At 41.1% G+C, this 20054-nt stretch overlaps 1 protein-coding gene across 7 annotated transcripts in view; it reads right to left on the bottom strand.

Annotated features, from left to right (window-relative positions):
- Positions 1-20054, bottom strand: part of MAP2 (microtubule associated protein 2) — a 181128-nt gene that overhangs the window by 141916 nt on the left and 19158 nt on the right. For all 7 annotated transcript variants that reach the window (XM_075180271.1, XM_075180263.1, XM_075180265.1 and 4 more), the window contains exon 2: positions 5197-5242. The gene's annotated coding sequence lies outside the window, so the exon portion shown is untranslated. The remainder of the gene's footprint in view (positions 1-5196; positions 5243-20054) is intronic.

The following is a 20054-nucleotide window of genomic DNA, read 5'->3' as shown; positions in this document are numbered from 1 at the left end:
TACGTCTTTCTCTTTGCAATTCCTTTCTGGTCGAAACTGTGGTTGATGGTACTGTTGTCTGGAACAAAGTTATGTTATTATGTTAATGTATGTATTCCATTTATGGGGACTGATAAAACAGTCCTGTTTATCAGGACATTGTCCAGATTTGGAGACAATTGAAAAATACGTCCCATTGACTGATATGTTTTTCCAGGCAGGTGCAAAAAGCATTGAAGGAGTGTTTTTAGTGTAGAGGAAGGGGCCAGGAGGTGGACTAGTTCTTTCGAAGCCCTAGAATGAGCCCAATGTGGGGCACCCCTATCTGGTGTGACCGGCCCCCCTCTCATGCGCACACTCCGGAAATTACAACCAATAATGTTGTGAGGTATGATCTAAGGCGTCTAGTTACCAAGAGTTGAAGTTGTGGAGATTTCCCATTGCAGTTTCACAATTTATGAATAATAGTACATCTTCAGCTGCACAATTTATCAATAATAGTTCACTGGACAGCTGAGCAATACCGCAGGGTCAAACGCAGGATTTGTAGAGGGGGTTTCCACACCATGCCACCAGTGGGCGTGACCAGCATGCATGGGGGCGTGGCTATAATATTAGGCAGTGCTTGGCTGCTCTCCAACTCTTTCTATCCCTATAATACACACAGGCAATGCTGCATGCACTTCTGTTAGGTGCAAACAGCTCTCCCTTTTCAAGCAGAGCCGTGTGAAGCGGGGGCAGGGTCCACCTCAATTATACAGTGCCCCAGGCTTGGAGGGGGGTTCCAGGCACTAGGAAACCCCCCTCAGTTTGCCTATGTACCCCCCCCCCCCCCCGCCTCCACCCCGTTATTGGCTGACAGTGATAATAAGAGTCCTCTGCACAGTGTAACTTAAGGCCCAGAGCTATCAGTTCTACTTTCAATTAAATATGAAAAATACAGCTATAGGAGGACAAGGACAGGGAGGGCTTGTGAAATAGGGAGAAAATCCATGAAAAACACACCCATTTTTGCTGGATTTATGGCCTTTCCCTATTATTACTATACTGTATATTGTATATATTATGCTATTCTATATATTGTACTGGTCCAATTCTTAGCAGCTTTACAGTAAAATACTGTTTAATTATTCACTGTCAGCTAACGCTGGCACATAAAGTAATGCTCCTTTACAAATTGCTACCAACAGCAGGTTTTTGATCTCAAAGACAAAAGGAACACGCAGGTATTTATTCTAGGCGATGTTATTCAATCGGAAGAACCCTGAGGTGTGTCTGGCAGAAGTATTTACAGAATGAAGGAGTGGTTAATACAAGGTGTACCCAGACTGAACCTACAATACAAAAGCTGAGGTGACTTGTATGTCTGCAATGCTCCATTAATGAGAGCCGCGCCCCATCTCTCGGCATTCACAGAAACAGTTCCACCCTCCTACTGGTGACATCACTACGTTTTATGACATACTTAATGCTTCCTACGGGATTGTGTCACAAGCAATTAACCCTGTTTTACGCTTGCACATGGTACGTGTGATTGATATGTAACTAAACACTTTAAATATTTGTCTAAAACAATCTTTGTTTTGCTATTTTGCATTTCTTGGCTGTAATGTATTTATATCACTCTGCAAAAGTGACAAAATAACCATTTGAAAGTTTAGGGAAATGAATAATGAGCACAACTGGAACACTTACTCAGCAAGATTCACATCTTTCATGTACTGAATGTGATCTCAACGGAGAGCTCAGTCAGGATTTATCTCCAAGTGAGTGTGTGACAATTGACTTCACATAACAGGATTAAGATGCCACGCTTTGCTCACTAAGCCCTCATTCTTTGTGACACGGTCTTACGTTATAGTCCATTGTAAAGCGCTATGGATCGGGTCAGCTAAACAAAATGCTGACCGCCCCCCATGTGTACCCAGACCCATGCTTAAAGCACTAGGGCTCTTCCCACACACATGGGTGGTGGTGTGGGGTTTTAATAAAAACTGAATAGTCATAAACCACACTACAGGTATCAGCATGCCCAGGCTTCCATGAAGTGTCTGGGCACGCTGGCGCTTAAAGTATTCCAAGCGCCAGCATACCCACGACTTCTTGGGCACGACTGTTTAAGCTGCTCTCTAACAGATGCATACAGATATATTCTGCAGAGCTTTTCATACTTAAGGCTGTGTAAAACCTCCAAAAGTCAAATTATTTTTTATTCGTTACATTCTGAATACCTGCAGGTCTTATGGGAACTGAGTAACTGCAAATGACCCATTCCTATTTGACCCTTTGAACTATTGTGGCAATATAGGATGACATATGTATTTACTATGTAGGAAAATGGTAAAGAAACAAGCAAGCTTTAAAGTACTGGAAGATAAACAACTAAATAAGCACATTTTTTCTTTTATTTCAAACTAATTTTGATAGATGACATAACAAAATATTTAAACTATCATTTTTTAATGTGTGGTTTACCTCCCAGAGAATATTAAACAGACTCATCTGACTGAACAGGTGCAGCAGACTAATAATTGGCTGTACTGATATGACCATCTGACTGGTCGTGGCTAGATTTACAATATCCACCTGCACTGAGGCTCTTTCAGACTACCAATGCATGCAATCAATACATCAATACATCAATGTAAAAACAGCACTTTCATTCTAATTCATTTTCAACACCGAGCAAACGGAACATCCTTATTTGCAAGAGCCTCACTTCTGTCTCACAGCACTGGGGTTATGAGTTCAATTCCCGACCATGGCCTTATCTGTGTGGAGTTTGTATGTTCTCCCCGTGTTTGCGTGGGTTTCCTCTGGGTGCTCTGGTTTCCTCCCACACTCCAAAAACATACTGGTAAGTTAATTGGCTGCTATTAAATTGCCCTTAGTCTCTCTCGGTCTGTCTGTGTGTGTTAGGGAATTTAGACTGTAAGCTCCAATGGGGCAGGGACTGATGGGAATGAGTTCTCTGTACAGCGCTGTGGAATTAGTGGCGCTATATAAATAAATGGTGAAGATGATGATGGTGATGTACATATTATGTCATGAGTTAATAGGGTGGTGGTGGTCCTGCAAGTCTAACACTAAAGCTGATACTAGTCTTGTTTATAAATATGAAACCAAAATTTGACCAGGCTAGGAACTCGTCAGACAGTTTTGACCAATCTTACCCGATAGGACCCCTAAAATGGTCAGATTAATATCTGATATTTGATTTGCCTGTGCACGATGGGAAATATAGTCAGATGATTATCCCATAAGTGTTTGTACAGGGTTATAGAGCAGACATTAAGATACCTCTTGACATCTGGTAACTTTGCCTGATCATTAAATGTCCAGATCAGTATAATCGGACCTTTCAATTGTAAAAGAAAACGGCGTCAAGAATGCCCACTGACCCCTCCCACAGCGTGATAATGTTACCGCTATTTATAAAAAGTTACATGGCCATGAAACTGTTCATTTCACCACCGCCAGACAGAAAAAGGACATTTGCCTGAAATAACTATAACTGGCATAACTAAGTAATGTAATAACAAAAGAGAAAATAATCACTCATGATCTATACTGCAATTACTGAGCAAAGAACCTACAGGATCATTCAGAAGATCTTAAGACTGTGTCTGGCGATCTATGAAGGATGGACAACCGTATTAGTCTTCTCTGGAAATTAGCTGACAAAATCAAGTTCTATACACCGCTGAACTCCCCAAGAGCAAGATCTCGGTAGTTTCCCTGACAGAGACAAGTTCTCTATTATGGTAGCTGGCAGTCACCAGCCACCTCTCTCTCATCAGGACAAGCAGTAGGCAGCGCAGTAATGAGATCATATCTTGCAGTCATATCAGTACAATGTTTTCTACCATTTACTAGCATGAGAAATGCAGCGCACTGCTTTAGTAGAGGGACAGGAAAACATTTTAAGAAGATTTAAATCTATGTAGGATTCAAGGTAACAAAAAAAAACATTTCTAGATATTTTCACAAGCAGCGTTTAAAATTATTGGTGTGCTCTGGAAATTGAAGAGTTGAAACTGTTTTCCTAATAAATATGTTTCTATATTCTACAGCTGCAATTTGAAAGTACAGGTCAATGTAACCCTCTCCCTTGACCATAGGAAGATTGTATTAGCCTTTTTTTTAACACACTCTATTTATTTAATGCATTTAAGTATTAAAATGAAAATAGGTGCCTATTTGGCTGGCAGGGAAATCAGGTTTTTAAATAAGCCGTCATTTCAACCACACTAATTACCAAGACCACATGTGTGATGTATGCCATAGAAAATTTAGTTGTATCAGATTGTTGTCAAAAAGATGGAATCATAAGGGTAAATTACAAAAAAATAGCAGGCAGTCTAGTGCTCCAAATCGCAGGATTTTATATCCTGTATGTTTGGAGGGTCATGCGGCAGTTTGAAATTCTGAAAAACGCATGTAGTCTTACATGGCATCGATCCCAGACCACCTAGGGATGCCCAGGTTAACACTAAGAAACATTGGCCTCCTCCCTAGCCGATGGAAACCAGGGAAAATAGAATTTTAATATGCCTTCTGCATAATAAATTCAATGTGTGGCCCCTCTGTTTAATAATAAATTCAATGTGTACCCCCTCTGTTTAATAATAAGTTTAATGTTTGCCCCCTTCTGTTAAATAATAAATATAATGTTGGACACCATTTCTATTAAATATTTGCGCCGTTAGTATAGTAATAAATAATTTCCCCCCATATATTCCATACTGTAGCGACTTATGAGAGACCTCTCCTGATTGGCTGGCTGCCTATTAAGTGGTGGAAGGGATTTTTTTTAATAGGGCTTTATTTTATTTATTTCATACAGGCCTCTCACAGCCATGTCTTTTTTCAGTGTTTTTTTCTGGGGGTTTTCCAGTGTTTTTACAAACCGCTGATTAATAATTTTGATGGCTTGTAATTTTTTTTTAAGTAAAAAAATCAGGATGGAGATTTTTAAAGTGGCGCTTTGTAAAACAGCAATTCTCTGTGTTTTGGCCTTCAGTAAAACTGGTGATTTTGAAACTGCCACACAACAAAAAACCACGGTAAATAAATCTAGTCCATAATTTTGAATGGCACCATTCCTTAATAACTGAAAGAGTAAAAAGCATATGATATACTGCCTAGCTAATGTACAACTTCAAATGCAAACATTATTTAAAGAAATAACGATGGAAATGTTCTCAGAGAGCTTACCAGTATTTAGTGAGACATCCAGGACTGAGTCCAGCAAGAGAGGTATCTGAAATCAGACAGTAAACAACACATTAATTATTCACATATCAGATCCACAGAACACTTTCTCTTTTTGTCTTTGGTCAAGGGTACAAAACATAGCGGTCCACTCTGCTTCTCCAGCTTCCTCTCTGCTCGACCCTTTTTCCTATCTTTTCTAACTTTCTCTTTCTGAAAAACTGGTTCACCTCCTGTTCTTGATTTTCTAGAAGAACGTCTAGATACTCTACAATGGTGGTTTTTGAAGGAAAAATTCCGCTCAAAGAGGTGTTTCCTCCAAGGTAGAAGTACAAGGGGGGTCTATTGCCTGGGACTAAAGGTAAACAACATTTTCAAAACATTTCCACAAAATATTCACCACATTCTGTGTTCGGGAAAGGAACTCTGCACATTTCCTAAGTGGAATTTAGCTTTATATGTGCTCACAATCATTCTTGTTCAGCAAGAATTTCTCCCATAATTTATGTTCTGTCTGAACTCTCCTTTATCATACCCCAACCACACCACAGAACAGAATTAATTGACACTGCTATCTTCCCAGTTCTATTTATAGACTCAATTCTATAAAAACAACCGCAGAATTTATTAATACAGTGTGAAATGGTGTGGACGACTTGAACCGTACACAAAGCTTCTTCCACTTGTGTCCCTATTCAGTGGATGGCGGGCCTTGCCACTGCTTAAGCTGTGATTGCAGGGTTAGAAAAGGTGTCATGGAAGAGACTCTCAATGGTCGAATTCCCAGGTGGGTGTCTTTCTAATGGGGGAAAATCCCTATTGTTTAGAGTTCTTTTTTTTATATACCTGAACAAAAAACAAATATTAACTTGTTTATCAAATGAGTGCCTCTCGTTGTTTCTGCTCCTTACTGTACTCCCCACTGTGGGTGACCATACCTTCTCTATACATTTTTTTGCTAAATCTGAAATAATGCCATACATGTAAACATTTCTAACAATTTTGCCAAACCACAATGTGGCTGCTAACTGCAGAAATCTGTGTAGAACAGTGTGGAGCAGTTGTAGAACAGACAAGTTATTAAAAAACAAACAAAAACATATCGACTTAGAGTAATTATAACGCTGGTATGTGTGGCCATTGTACCATAAAAAGCCCAGTCCTTGGTGGCCGGTGTAATATATATTACCTAATACCTGATACATATATTATTCATTTATTCTTTGAGCGAAGCATTTTCTAACACCTCCTGAGATGGCATTGCCAGAACAGGTATTATTTATTATTATATTATTAATTTTTATTTATAAGGCGCCACAAGGTGTCCGTAGCGCCGTACAGGGACAAACAAATTACAATACAATGGGAGACAGCACAGTACAGTAAACAGTAAGCACAGTAACTCAGTAAGCTCAATGCACAGCTAGAGAGGGCGGGGAAGGGGGAGGGAGGATCCGCAAACGACGGAGCCCAAGAAGGAGGGCGCTGAAGACAGAGAGACCCCCAGGGGGGAGGAGGGAGCGAGAGTGGACGTGGGGTGGAGGACCCTCGAGGAGGAGGGCTAAGTAGCTGGAGAGCAGAGTTAGAAGTGGTGGAAACAGGAGGAGAGATGGCCCTGCTCAGAGGAGCGTACAATCTAAGGGATTGTACAATCGAATCTATTATGCAAGTAAATAAATAATATATACATCGGCGGCAGTGTCCCTTTCATGTATTTGGCAATGTAATAATGAGAAGAGAGGATTTTTGGACCATCTGTGCTTGTGAGTGAAGAGTCTGTGGTAGTAGCTGCCTGACAGAGGGTTCAGGTGTTCCAATCCCATGGGTTGAGATCTGTTGGAGGATTCCATTGCACAATGTGATAATGAGACCTATCGCTCTTGGCCCTTTGATAAATAGGCCCCACAGAGACATGACTAGGAGAGGATTGGCTAGAGGCTTATGCCTTGTATTGCACTCACATGCAAGAACAAGATTTTGTGTTGTGGGATGAAATATTTAATCAAGCTTCAAGACATTGTGCATTCCATATAGCAGATGGCCAGAGAATCCCTTTTTCTCCCAAAACAGCTTGGTGTAGTGGTGATCAGACTACGGACTATACCTTTAATTGGGTGTCATTTGTATCGGGTGCTATTTATAGGGAAAAGCATATTTAAGTACAAATCTACAAATTAAGAACAACATGAAAAAGTACAAATGTGGCACATGTAATATGATAATGCCTAACTCTCATGAATTGATTAATTAATTAATTTAAGAGAAAAATGTAAGTTGTAATGTAATTGTGAATTAAATGGGTGGTATAAAAGTGATAATGGACAGGTACTGATGTGGCTTCTGTACTCTCTCGGGCATGTTCTGTTTTAGCTGCAGTCCTGTAAATGATCATTGACATCTTTTTCACAAAGGCACTTCCTATAAGCAGAAGGCGGGTGTTTACCTATACGTGGACAAGGTGGTCAAATTGTGCAAAATTAAATGTGCTAAAGGTTTGCATATTGCTCTTATTAAATTACCCCTTGATTACTTCAAGCATGAGAGCTGCCGTTTGCTGCTTTTACTTTAGAGGAAAATAATACATCAATGCACAAGGCTTCATTTACAGTTATGAGTATATCTATAGGGAAGGTGCAATTTTGTACCTTGACAAAACTATGTTGAGGTGCAGGAATGCAAATCTAAAATGTGCGGACTGATTAAGAATTGGGAGGTGGGCGTGTCGTAGTTCAACTCTAAATCACAGTTTAAGAATGAAGCTGGACAGTGTTTTCCCTGCATGCAAAAAAATGCATTTGCACCCCTAGTTTTATTACAGTATTCATCCAGGTGTAAGTGCTGGGTTTACTTTCTAAGGCTAAATATGACCCAAGAACAGCAAATGCATAACTCCCAACCTTCATACATGAGAAATCGGGGCAAAATGAGTCCTGCCCCTGATCCACCCAAATTCCGTCCCATTATGCTCACTTTAGGACAAAACTCCCGCCAATCCACCCAAACTCTGCCCCATTATGTCCGCTTTGGGTCAAAACTCCCGACAATCAACCTAAACTGCACCCCATTATGTCCACTTTTGGACAAAACTCCCACCAATTTCATGCACACCATGTCCTTTTCTGCATCCGTTATTTTATTAGGGATATTTGGGATGTATGCAAATATATATTTTACTTCAGAGATAGGCAACATTACTGCATAACTCCCAACATTTGTCCAGAGAAAAGCGGGACTAAACTAGCCCTGTCCCTATCTGCCCAGACCAAACCCTATTTATCCCACTTTCCTGCAAGCCCCACCCCTTTCAGGGTCTGCGGATCAGGTTTATTGGGAGGTATGTGTCTCTACAGCCATTGTGGAACTATGTCCCATGTTTACCTGCAGTAGAAATTTTAGTTTCAAATGAGACTATGCATTTTTATATTGATAATTCCCTGTGTTTCTATGACCTTTAATCGTTAAGTGATGTTCTCAGCATTTTGTATTTTGTTAGGTGCACTATGACGTCAGTAAGGTCATATTACACTGACGTTGGTATACAAAAATAAATAAATACACCATAGCTGCCAACATTTTAAAAATAATTTCCAGGAACACTTTGCTGCTGAGACAGTGAATCTAAGCACAAGGGATGCTGTCTCAGTGGATCTTGGAGAACTACAATACCTATCATGCCATGTATACTGACTTTGATTATAGCATGATATTTTGCAGTTTAAATACTCCTCTCCTCCTCTTATAAAGCCTCGGTGTTGGTACACATTCAGAAAAAGAGGAACTGCATTGCAGGACACGCAGAAGCAGAATTGTATTGTGCAGTTCTTCAATATCGAAAAACAGGGACAAACATTTCCGAAGACAAGTTTTTACAATCCCAGACTGTCTCTGGAAAGGACAGACAGTTTGCATATGATACACACTCATACAGAATCATTGAATAGGGGCATGCCTTATTAGAGTAAAATAATTATGAAGGTTGAACTAAAATACAAAGTTGGCTGAAGGTCCTGAGAATGTTTCTCAGCAAACCCCAAACCACACTGGGAATTACTGGGCATTTCTGAGAAATTCTTAGCTTTATCTTCCCACTTGGTTTAAATTTAGACTATGCATCCCCCGCACTGGCTGCTGTAGCAGCACCCTAGACACGTTGTCATATTTGGAAGCTTGTATGTGCAATAGGAGTAACCTGGAGAAGAATAACAAAAACTTGGCACCAATAATAACCATTATACATAATCCTATTACTGACACATATATAGATAAATAAATAAATACATATTTGGCTGATGTAATCTAAAATCAACATATTTAATTGTGTGTTTTAAAGTAGCAACCCCATACATAAGGTTGTTTGTTTTTTTTTAAAAAGCCAGTTAAGTATCTTTTGTTTAACTTGTTATTTTCAACAGACAACCGTAGCATAACAAAAAGATAACAGAATATTGGACATAAAAATAACATAGTTAGCAGGTCCAGTTTGTTTTGGTGAAAAAAAACCCATAAGAGACATCTATGAGCTAAAAGTGAAGATGTGCGGGAGGGAAGAAAAAGCGGGGTGAGGGAGGTTACAGAAGAAGGAGCGAGACAAATCTGTGTCCGAGTTGTATTCAAAAAGGAAACTCAGCAGAATTAGGGGGCAAAGAGCCTTTAAAACATGCATCTGAGAGTCATTTTTCTTAGCTCTCCTCCTACAAATCATTATTACCTTTTCAAACCCTCTCTGGAGGGCACAAACTATGGCTGCCAGTCACACACAGGCTCAAAGCTCTCAGCATGTCAAGTGAAGGCAGAGGGGGAGAAGCAGGGGGTAATTTTACAGCACACAAAGCAGACAGAGCCAGAGGGGTGTTCCAAAGTCTCTCTGCTCACTACAGCCAAGTGACTGTGGTTGCCATAGCAGTTCGACACTGTGCAGAATTAGTAAATTTGTATAAATCATTAATAGCAGCCTGTAGATGTGGTTCCACCTAAATTGGGACAAATATACCTTATAAATTGAATTTCCATTTGGTGGCATGTACAAAACATCTCTAGTCATACTTTTGGACTTTTGTTCCAATTTCAGAACAGTTTGGAAATGTGCCCCGCTGACGGGTGCCCCCTCAGTGCAGTACATACCTGTGGCATGTGCAGCTGTGTTTTTAGAGCAATGCGCATCAGAAGCGATAGGCACGCTCCTGGGGGGCATGGCACACCACAACGTGATGAACCTCTAGTATCGCATGGCCACAACCCCTTCTTCTGCTTCATGGCATGCACCCACTGTCCTAATGAAGGACAACCGAGAGTTGGTAGGTATGTTTAGCTGTGCATACTCCAAACAGTACATTTCTTTGTGAGACATTCTAAGGTTACTTTGTTAAAAATGGTGGTACCTAATACTTTGTGGTATAGTATGTGGCAGACAGAGGCAGAACTAGCGAGCTGTGGGCCCTGGTGCAGGGAAGCGGGGAGGAGAAAACCTGGGCCCACAGCTCGCTAGTTCGCCATGCAGCGGGCCCCATTATCTCCATGGGCCCCATTACACCGCACCTGCTGCACCGATGGTAGTTCCGCCACTGGCAGCACAGATGGAAAGCCTAGAATGTGCAACATTGAGTTTAGAAAATATAATGTTGCACTGCTGTTTGCTGTACACATGGGTTGCCAAGCTTTGAAAATATTTTTACTGACAATTTTCTACAAGTTTACTAACAGCTAGTAAAAAATATTAATATGCTGTTTCAAGAGTCATCTAAAAGTAAAATCACTATCTAAACAAAAATGATTGTAGAATAAATTGAAAAGAAAGTGCATACAACCACACACAATCTCAAAATAATTGTACTTCTTTGTTTATTATTCTAGTTATAGGCAGGGGTGGGGTGGGGCAGACAAAAAAAGATTATTTTGGGCCGCCTGGTCCCTATAGTCTGTACTTGGTGGCCGCCCCTCCCCTGGAACCAGCCACCTTCTCTAATTAGCCGCGGATGCTAGCGATTCGCCCCCTCCCTCCCTCCCTTCCACTATGTGTGCGCGCGCCTCTATTTGTGTCACATGGGGCGTACACCATGTGACAGGTGCCATCCCATGTGTGAAGAAACTGACAGCATGCGCGGATTGAACCAGGTAAGTGCCAGAAGGGGGGGGGGGATAGTAGTATATTAATATAATGTTTGTGTCAGTATGCTAAATTTATGTCTGTGTGGGAGGGGGCCGGTATATGAATGCATTGTGTGTGTGGGGGGGGGGGCAGTATATGAATGTATTGTTTGTGTCTGTGAGGGGGCCAGTATATGAATGTATTTTTTGTGTGTTTGGGGGGGGGGGGGGGCAGTATATGAATGTATTGTGTGTGTGAGGGGAGAGTATATGAATGCATTGTGTGTGTGTGTGTGTGTGTGTGTGTGTGTGTGTGTGTGTGTGTGTGATGGGCCAGTATATGAATGTATTGTGTGAGGAGTGTAGTGTGTGTGTGTGTGTGTGTGTGTGTGTGTGTTTGTGTGTGTGTGAAGGGCCAGTATATGAGTGTAGTGTGTGTGAGGGAGGGGTCTTAATATAATGTGGGAGGTAGGCTATTTATTTAATCGAGGAGTGCAGGTAGGGGCTAATTATTGGGTGCTATTTTATTTGTAGGGTGATGGTGGGGCGATATAATTTAGTGGGTCCTATGAATTTAAGATGGAGTAATTGAACCTTTAATTTAATTCTGGGGTGGTTTGGGAGCTATAAATTGATTGTGGGACTGTTTGGGGAGAATGAGGTCTATTTATTAAATGTGATTATGAATTATTTTACTATTAACTATTGAACCGAAAACCACCCTTTAAGGATGGGCTGCTTCTTATGGGCCAGTGCTATGTGCTTTCCCCCCGTACTAAAGTCTGCCAGCCAGCCCCTGGTTATAGGTACGGTCTGATATTGACTGACAACTACCTTTTTTTTTCTTACCGATTGGTATAAATCTGACCTTTTCTTTTTTTGCCTTGCCTTACATATGCTTCAGTATACAAAGCAAATTAACTGATCTGGTGCAAGTAGCATTAGTTAACAAATGTATCCATCCTTAATTAAGAAGAATGATGTTAACCCCAACTCCACCCCATTGTATATGTAGTTACCTACTCAGAAATATTGTCAATAAATAGCCTGTCTGCAGGCTGCAGTAATCTCATCTCTCACCTTACAGTTTAGATGTAGCTGGTGGGTTTGCAGAGCTGCATCTTATTAGAGATCCCTGGTTTCTCTGCTTCATGGTCTGTATGTGACAGCACATTAAAGTGGGTTTAATCAGTATATACTAAATACAGCACATTATAATGAGGCAAGGAAGCCAACGAGGCAAATGTCGCACACCCACAAAATGATTTTCTTGCTGCTGGGAGCCAAGGGACAGACAGAGCCTGCATATAGCACAGTCATTGCTGGAATGCAGGGGACTAGGAGGGTATACAGTGGCTATAAAATATTCAACCCCTTTAGCATTTTTCCATTTTCATTCCATGATGCAAGAAAATGTAATATGAAAGAAGCCTTGTGAATGGTGTGAATACTACGTGTTAGGAATACACTGGCTGGAAGAATGAGGTTATGCTGCGTTAAAAGATGGTTTATTAAAACTCAGCAGCAGACAGGAAAATACCGATAGTCACAGTACTATACTAGCAATAATGATCTGCAGGATAATATGGAGATACGCGGTGTAGCAGAAAACCTCTGCCACTAGAGAGTCAATGGAAAAGCAGACGTATCTCTGACACTGATGCAGAATAGCAATCAGTCTCTGGTATAAATGATGATCACTTGAGGCAGGTACGTACACAGGCTGATAGTAACACAATCCAAAAAGCACAAACAGTTGAGCACTCAGAAAGAACAGTGGTATAACTGAGACAGGTCTGGAGCCCCTTAGTGTTGATACAAGAAATACTGAACTGAGAGTAAGGACTCTAGTATGTAACTGTAGTAGAGCTACCTGTGAGTAGCGTGCTGCAGACGGAGGAAGTGTTTGTAAATCAAGCCGAGTAGTCAGGAGGGCCAGGAGCCAGAAGTCACTGTAATGCAGAGCCAGGGGTCAGGAGCCAGCCCAGAAGTCACTGTAATGCTGTCACAATGGAAGTGTGATGGAGGCTATCCGCTAGTGTTGATGCACCTGAGCAGGGATGCGTAGAGAACTAACCTTGGTATTCACCAGGGACCCGCGCAAGGAGGTATGGACTTGGCTGCAGAGGGTGCGCATGTCGCAGTTCTCCAAGACAGTCACCAGCGAGTTAGGTGAACAGCGGATAGTCAGACAGGCTGAGGTCATAACCAGGAGGACGATGCAGTGCGGAGTCAGAAGCCAAAGTGTAGTCAGGGAAGCCGAGTAGTACCAGGAGACCAGAGTCAGTGTCAAATCAAGATACAGAGAGTAGTCAGTAACAAGCTGAGTCAACAGGATACTAGAAACAGAAGGCCGGAACAAACGCTGGAGATCAGGTGTGAGCCTAATACTCTGGCATCCTAGTGGTGTCAGAGGCAGGTTTAAATAGAGGCAAGCCGCTCCTGATTGGAGAGTATGAAAGCCTGCTCCGAATAGGCAAATGCATACAAAACAGCCCACCGATTCAGACAGGAAGCGTCCCTGCCGATAACGGAGCAGCCTAGCATTCAGACAGTCGAAGACACTGCGTCCCGTTGCTAGACAACGGAACGCTTGCAGCCGGAAGAAATTGGGCGTCCGTCACCAGCAGCAGCAGCACTGCGGGGACGGCGCCTGATATATGCAGAGCCTGTGGTCAGGAGCCAGATGTCACCATAATATAGAGCCAGGGGTCAGGAGCCTGAAGTCACCATAATACAGAACCAGGGGTCAGAAGCCAGAAGTCATCGTAATGCAGAGCCGGAGGTCAGGAGCCTGAAGTCACCATAATACAGAACCAGTGGTCAGCAGCCAGAAGTCACCATAATGCAGAGACAGGGGTCAGGATCCAAAAGTCACCACAATAAAGAGCTAGGGTTTAGAAGCCAGAAGTCTCCAAAATGCAGAGCTAAGAATTAGGAATCAACTCGAGAGGCGGGTACAGAACCAAGAAGCTAAGTGTGTAAACACTATCGCCAGCAATATGAAGCTGGATAAGTGAGGACCTTCCTCAGAGAGACCCCCAGCAGGATGAGGGAGAGGGCACACCTCCAACACTCACTGACCCCCCAGATGTCAATAAAGATGAACCAGAACATAGTGAAAACATGCATATGAATGTACCAAGGATGAATATGATCACATGAAAATCACATATCCAAACACTACGTTATAGAACCATTGTAAATAAAAATAACATAATAAGGAGAACGAAGAATGTTACAGTTTAATAAAATGTCATTTGAAGGACAATTAACTTCTCAAGAATGGAAATCTGTATATACGAAGTATGAAGGCTAGATAGATACACATCTGACTTTCTATTGCAGCTTTATAAGTAATGTGTGACTAAAGACATTTTATACAAAAAGCTCAAAAAGCAAAGCTGCTATGACACCACTGAAAACACCAGTTTGGAGGTTGTATAGGATATTTTTTTTATACTGGAGATTCTGCAATGTAATTAAAGTCAGAAGAAGAACACCCTCCAAGGTACGTTACAGATATCATTATTAACATATTCAGATAAAAATAAACACTTTAATAATTTCAGGTATATTATTTAGCTTACTAATGCGCAGGTTTGATTTGCATTTATTTATAATTGTAACTTTATTACAATTTGTTTTATGTGCTCTGCTACAAGAAAAACACATCTTCCTCTTTAATATTCTGTAACACTCAAATGGCAAGTGTAAATAAAATAGCATGACAATCCCACTTCTAGAATGAGATCATGGTCTAAAAAGCATTAATATCAAGATATTAGCATTGTTCTTGAGGTTAGATTGTGATTAAAAGGCTTATGCTTCTTGTGATGGTCACTGAATGTTACCTATGGAAACACTCATCATCCACTGTTTGCCCACTCTGCCCATTTTGGTGCCATCCACAGAATGTAACCCACAGGTCTGCCAATTCCCTCTTCTATGAATCCCCAAAATCTACACCAACTTATCCCTAGCCTTTCTGCCTTTACACAGATCATGCTTTCCACAATCTCAATAACAGGCAGTGGCGCACGCAGGGGGGGTTTGTGGGTCTCCAGAAACCCCTCCTCTCCGCTAAAAAAGTGCCCTATATAGCGGCACTGTACTATACAGCAGCCGCGGCGCTGTAAAAGAAGCATCCGCGGCGATGCTGTATTGTATACAGCACCGCCGCGGATGCTTCTTTGACAGCGCCGCGGCTGCTGTATAGTACAGTGCTGCCTAAACTGAGCTGCTGCGCATGCGCGGGCACATGCGCGGCAGCTCTCTTGCTTTTTTTTTTTCCGGTGGAGGGGAAACACCCCCTTAAAAATGCTCCGTGCGCCCCTGAACAGGAGTAAGCAGAATCCACATGCACACCTATTAAACTCAATCATATGGTACAAAAATAATCAAATTAATAGAGGTGTTCAAATTGAGTTGGCCAATTCTTAATTTCGTCTGAATCTCCGAGATTCCTAGTTGGAGAATCTCTCTTGACATGCCACATGTGTATAGCACTGAAAAAAAAAACTTACAAATGCTCAGACACTTATTCTTCCTGAAATATACTGGAGGAAAATATTTTTGGATGCTCTCTGTAAGGGTGACTATTGACTAATGAGCCCTATGTGCACGTGTCACATAGTTGTACACAGTACTGCGTCATTGCCTGTCGGTTTTATTATGAAACATGCAAAAACTTTTGGCCAAGTGCAGATTGAGGCGAATATTTTGCTGAATAGTTTTGGAAATGTTACTCACCTCTTATTAAATCGCATTGACTGACGCAAAAACACATTTTTTTCTGTGCTTGTTACTGAACCATTAGCTATAGAAGTGTACACATACAAATATACAGTTGGGTCTCCAACTCAACAAAACGCAGGAAACCTAAGTAGCTTCGCAAATAAGTGATCAGTGGTAGAAATCCTATGTCATGAGTTTTACAAAACACTAGGGAGTATACTTACTAAACTGCGGGTTTAAAAAAAGTGGAGATGTTGCCTATAACAACCAACCAGATTCTAGTTACCATTTATTTAGTACAGTCTACAAAATGACAGCTAGAATCTAATTGGTTGCTATAGGCAACATCTCCACTTTTTTAAACCCGCAGTTTAGTAAATATACCCCTAAGGGGCCTATTTATTAATTATTAAATAGTAAGGGTCCAGTTGCGGCAAAAAGTAAGAGTTTTTATTGCCACAATTTTCAAATAAATATTATCAAGGCAGCTGAGTGATCATAAAAACTCCTATATATAAACTATAAAATACATTTTGCTCTGTGATAACTTTTAATGAAGGGATCACAGGAACAAAATGATGGGAAGAGTGTTTCTACTGATAAAAGACCAGCAACATAAATTATACAATGGCATTAGTTACATTTCCTTGTATTGAAGTGACCATTCATGGAACTAGACCACAGAAGTCTCCTGTTTGTATGGTGACAACAGCTTAATCTCCCCTGGTAGAGATCCTTCATGGCAATAATGACATATTACAGGACTATAGATTTGATTGATGTCCTGTGCTGCTAAATCTGCTCCAGAGGTTGATGTACAAATCATAAGCCTCTGCTGAAATCCCTGAGGACAAGGGATGATTCAGAGGCGTGAATCACACTGTTCACAGCATCCACCCTGAGAAAGACGCTGTAACTTATGCAGGCTGTGCTCGGCACTGACAGATGCAGAACAGGCCAGAGCTGTTTATTGGACAGCAATGGGTAAGTTATTTCTTCATATCATTCTGCTAATTAAAGACACGCCAGTTCTAGAAGTTTTTATGTCTTAATGCAATGCGGTCTGTCTTACTGATTTAAATATTTGTTACTGACTGAATTAAACATTACACTTAATAATGGGAACAACAGAGGATTCATGAGATATACTTGCTGTTAGATACTGTAGAGCAATAAGGGAATTATAACCTTATTCAGTACATGAGTTTGAGTTTTTGGGTTATGTATTCCACTGCAAAACAGACAGAAGGATGTACATGGACAAGGTCTTCGTTGAGTACACATTATTAGACAAAACTATTAGATGGGCACAAAAAGTTATTTTTGCTTGGACAAAAAAAAAACCTAAACAACTTGGGCCTGATTCATTAAGGAAAGTTAAGTAAGGCAAAACCATGTTGCATTGGAGGGGGAGGTAAATTTAAAATGTGATGGCAGATTTATAGTTGGGGTAGGCCATGTCCTAGATCAATATTACATTTCAGTGTACAAATAAGCTATCAAGTATTTGTGTGCTACATGAAAAAACAGCCAGTATGTTCCTTATGTGCACAATAATAAACTAATTTGCACCCCTTGCACTGCAACATGGTTTTGTCCAGAAAACTTACTCAATTTTTTGCGTAACTTTACTTAATGAATCAGGGCCCTTATTAGGAAATCCCACTATTTTAAGGCCAAAAATGATATAGACATGTGCATGGTATTAGAGAGTAACAACATTTTCAGAACCATCCTCTGGAATGAGTAAATTACACATTTCAACAAGAGAATTTAGCCTTAAGTGTTCTGTACAGAATTCCACCAATCATTGTTGTCCTGCCTGGATTACCAGTTCTACCCCTACCGCATAACAAAGCTAAATGAATTGACCATAGTTGTACCAGCTCTATTTGTGGAGTGGACATTCAGCTAAATATGAATTTATGAATAGAGTGCAAAATGGGCATTTCTCCAAATGGCAAAGGAAACTAGGGACACGAAGGTTGTACTGCGGATGTCCTCCAATTATCTCAGTTGTGCTACAGAGATACAAACATGCTACAGTTATACTAGTTCCTTGGTGTGTAAACTTGCTGCAGTCATCAAATATGACAACTTGCTGATACCATGTATTGTTACTTTATAAATTCTAGTTATATAGATTGATTAAATGAAATCTAGAAGAGCATATTGACCATAAATAATAAAGGCAAACAGTACAAATAAGGGCAGCGTAATTACTGACTGTGAGCTAAAGGACTGCTCCACTCCAGGAAGCATGCTCAGGGATCCACCTGTTTACTAGGAGGGACTGCAGCAATGACACTTCAGTGTTTTCTTACTATTACTCAACCACACAGCAGTCACTTTGTCATGGAGACCAGCACAGAGCTTTTTATGCACAGTGAAAACCTGACTGCAATCAACTGAGGTCAGGAAGTACAGTGAAATATAGGACTGTTCCAATGCTCTACACCACTGTTCTTTTCAAAATGGAGGCAGATACACAGGCAGTAATCTATCCATGGTCAGACTGGTCCATTCGGGTACCAGAGAAATCCCTGTGGGCCCCATTGCTGAAGGGCCCCCCTCCCCAAAATGTGTGAGATTCTTGTAGGGAGCTGTACATTTTAATCCTTTAGGGGTAGCCTGCCTGCAGCCGCACTGTGCCTGCTTGAGACAGAAGATGATGCTCCTATTGTGTTTTAAACACAATTTGTCTTTATAATTAGAGCCATTTTGTATATAATTGTGCATATGCCTTGATCGACATTGGCTTCAACAAAATAGACCACATTATGTTGTGTTCAATTCCCGACCATGGCCTTATCTGTGTGGAGTTTGTATGTTCTCCCTGTGTTTGCGTGGGTTTCCTCCGGGTGCTCCGGTTTCCTCCCACACTCCAAAACATACTGATAGGTTAACTGGCTGCTATCAAAAAAATTGACCCTAATGTCTGTCTGTGTGTGTGTCTATATTAGGGAATTTAGACTGTAAGCTCCAATGGTGCAGGGACTGGTGTGAGTGAGTTTGCCTACTCTCCCGGAAGATCCGAGAGCAGGCATGGTACAGAATCCCGGTGGATGTGGGGCTTAATTTCATCAGGCCCCGCACCACACCATGCAATGCCATGAATCTCAGCATTGCATAGCAGGGAGTATGGCCACTGCCGCCCCTCCCGGCCCGCACTTGCTAGCTGACCTCCCTTAATAAGAGTTGACAAGTATGGTATAGTATTCTACTTTACTGAAAGATCTCCAATACCATCGTTAAATGTAACATTCACATCTAATGGTAGCTGTCTTACATGTTACTAGATTGTCTCTACTACCCAATACAGTATGCAGGTGAACACCGCCTGCAAAAGGCACAAACCTACAGCACACAGCAGAGGTGCATTTAGAGACCTGTTTTCTGTTGACATATATAAATAAAACTACTCTGTTAGCATAAACTTATGGATCAACTGCTGCCCATTCATAGTGCCAGCAAGAGAGAAGAATCAGTCATAGTATCTCTAGAAAGGTAATTTATTTTAATATAGAACGTTTTTGTTGTTTCAAATATTTTCTCCAATTGAAGAGGTGTTCACCTGCAGATAATTTTAATTAGCTTGTACATTCTTCAGCTATTGCAGAGGCCCATGCTGTGTTGGATATATTATAAAACCCTAAAATGCTGCATGTAAATATTCCGTATTTGCTCCTATATGCTGAGTTGGACACAACTGAAGATGCATCCAGTTCTGCACCAGTAGTATATGTGGCAGTTTTATGTCAGGTCTGCACCCCAATATAGATCTTAAGCTCAAGAAAAGTTTATTTACATTTGTTTTGACTACTACCACTATAATATATATGGTATAATCTTCCTTCTTGTGTACATTAAAAAAAACGCCCACAAAATCATATATTATATGCACCAGCCCCAGGGCCGGATTTACCACTATGCAACCTAGGCAATTGCCTAGGGCCCAGCGGTCCCCAGAGGGCCCTCCCAGGGTCGGCGGTGAGACCAACCTTTAAAAATGGGCCGTTACTTATGGGCCAGTGCTATTT

Source organism: Mixophyes fleayi, chromosome 7 (genome assembly GCF_038048845.1).
Source record: "Mixophyes fleayi isolate aMixFle1 chromosome 7, aMixFle1.hap1, whole genome shotgun sequence".
NCBI lineage: Eukaryota > Metazoa > Chordata > Amphibia > Anura > Limnodynastidae > Mixophyes > Mixophyes fleayi.
This window is presented reverse-complemented; position numbering and strand designations above follow the sequence as displayed.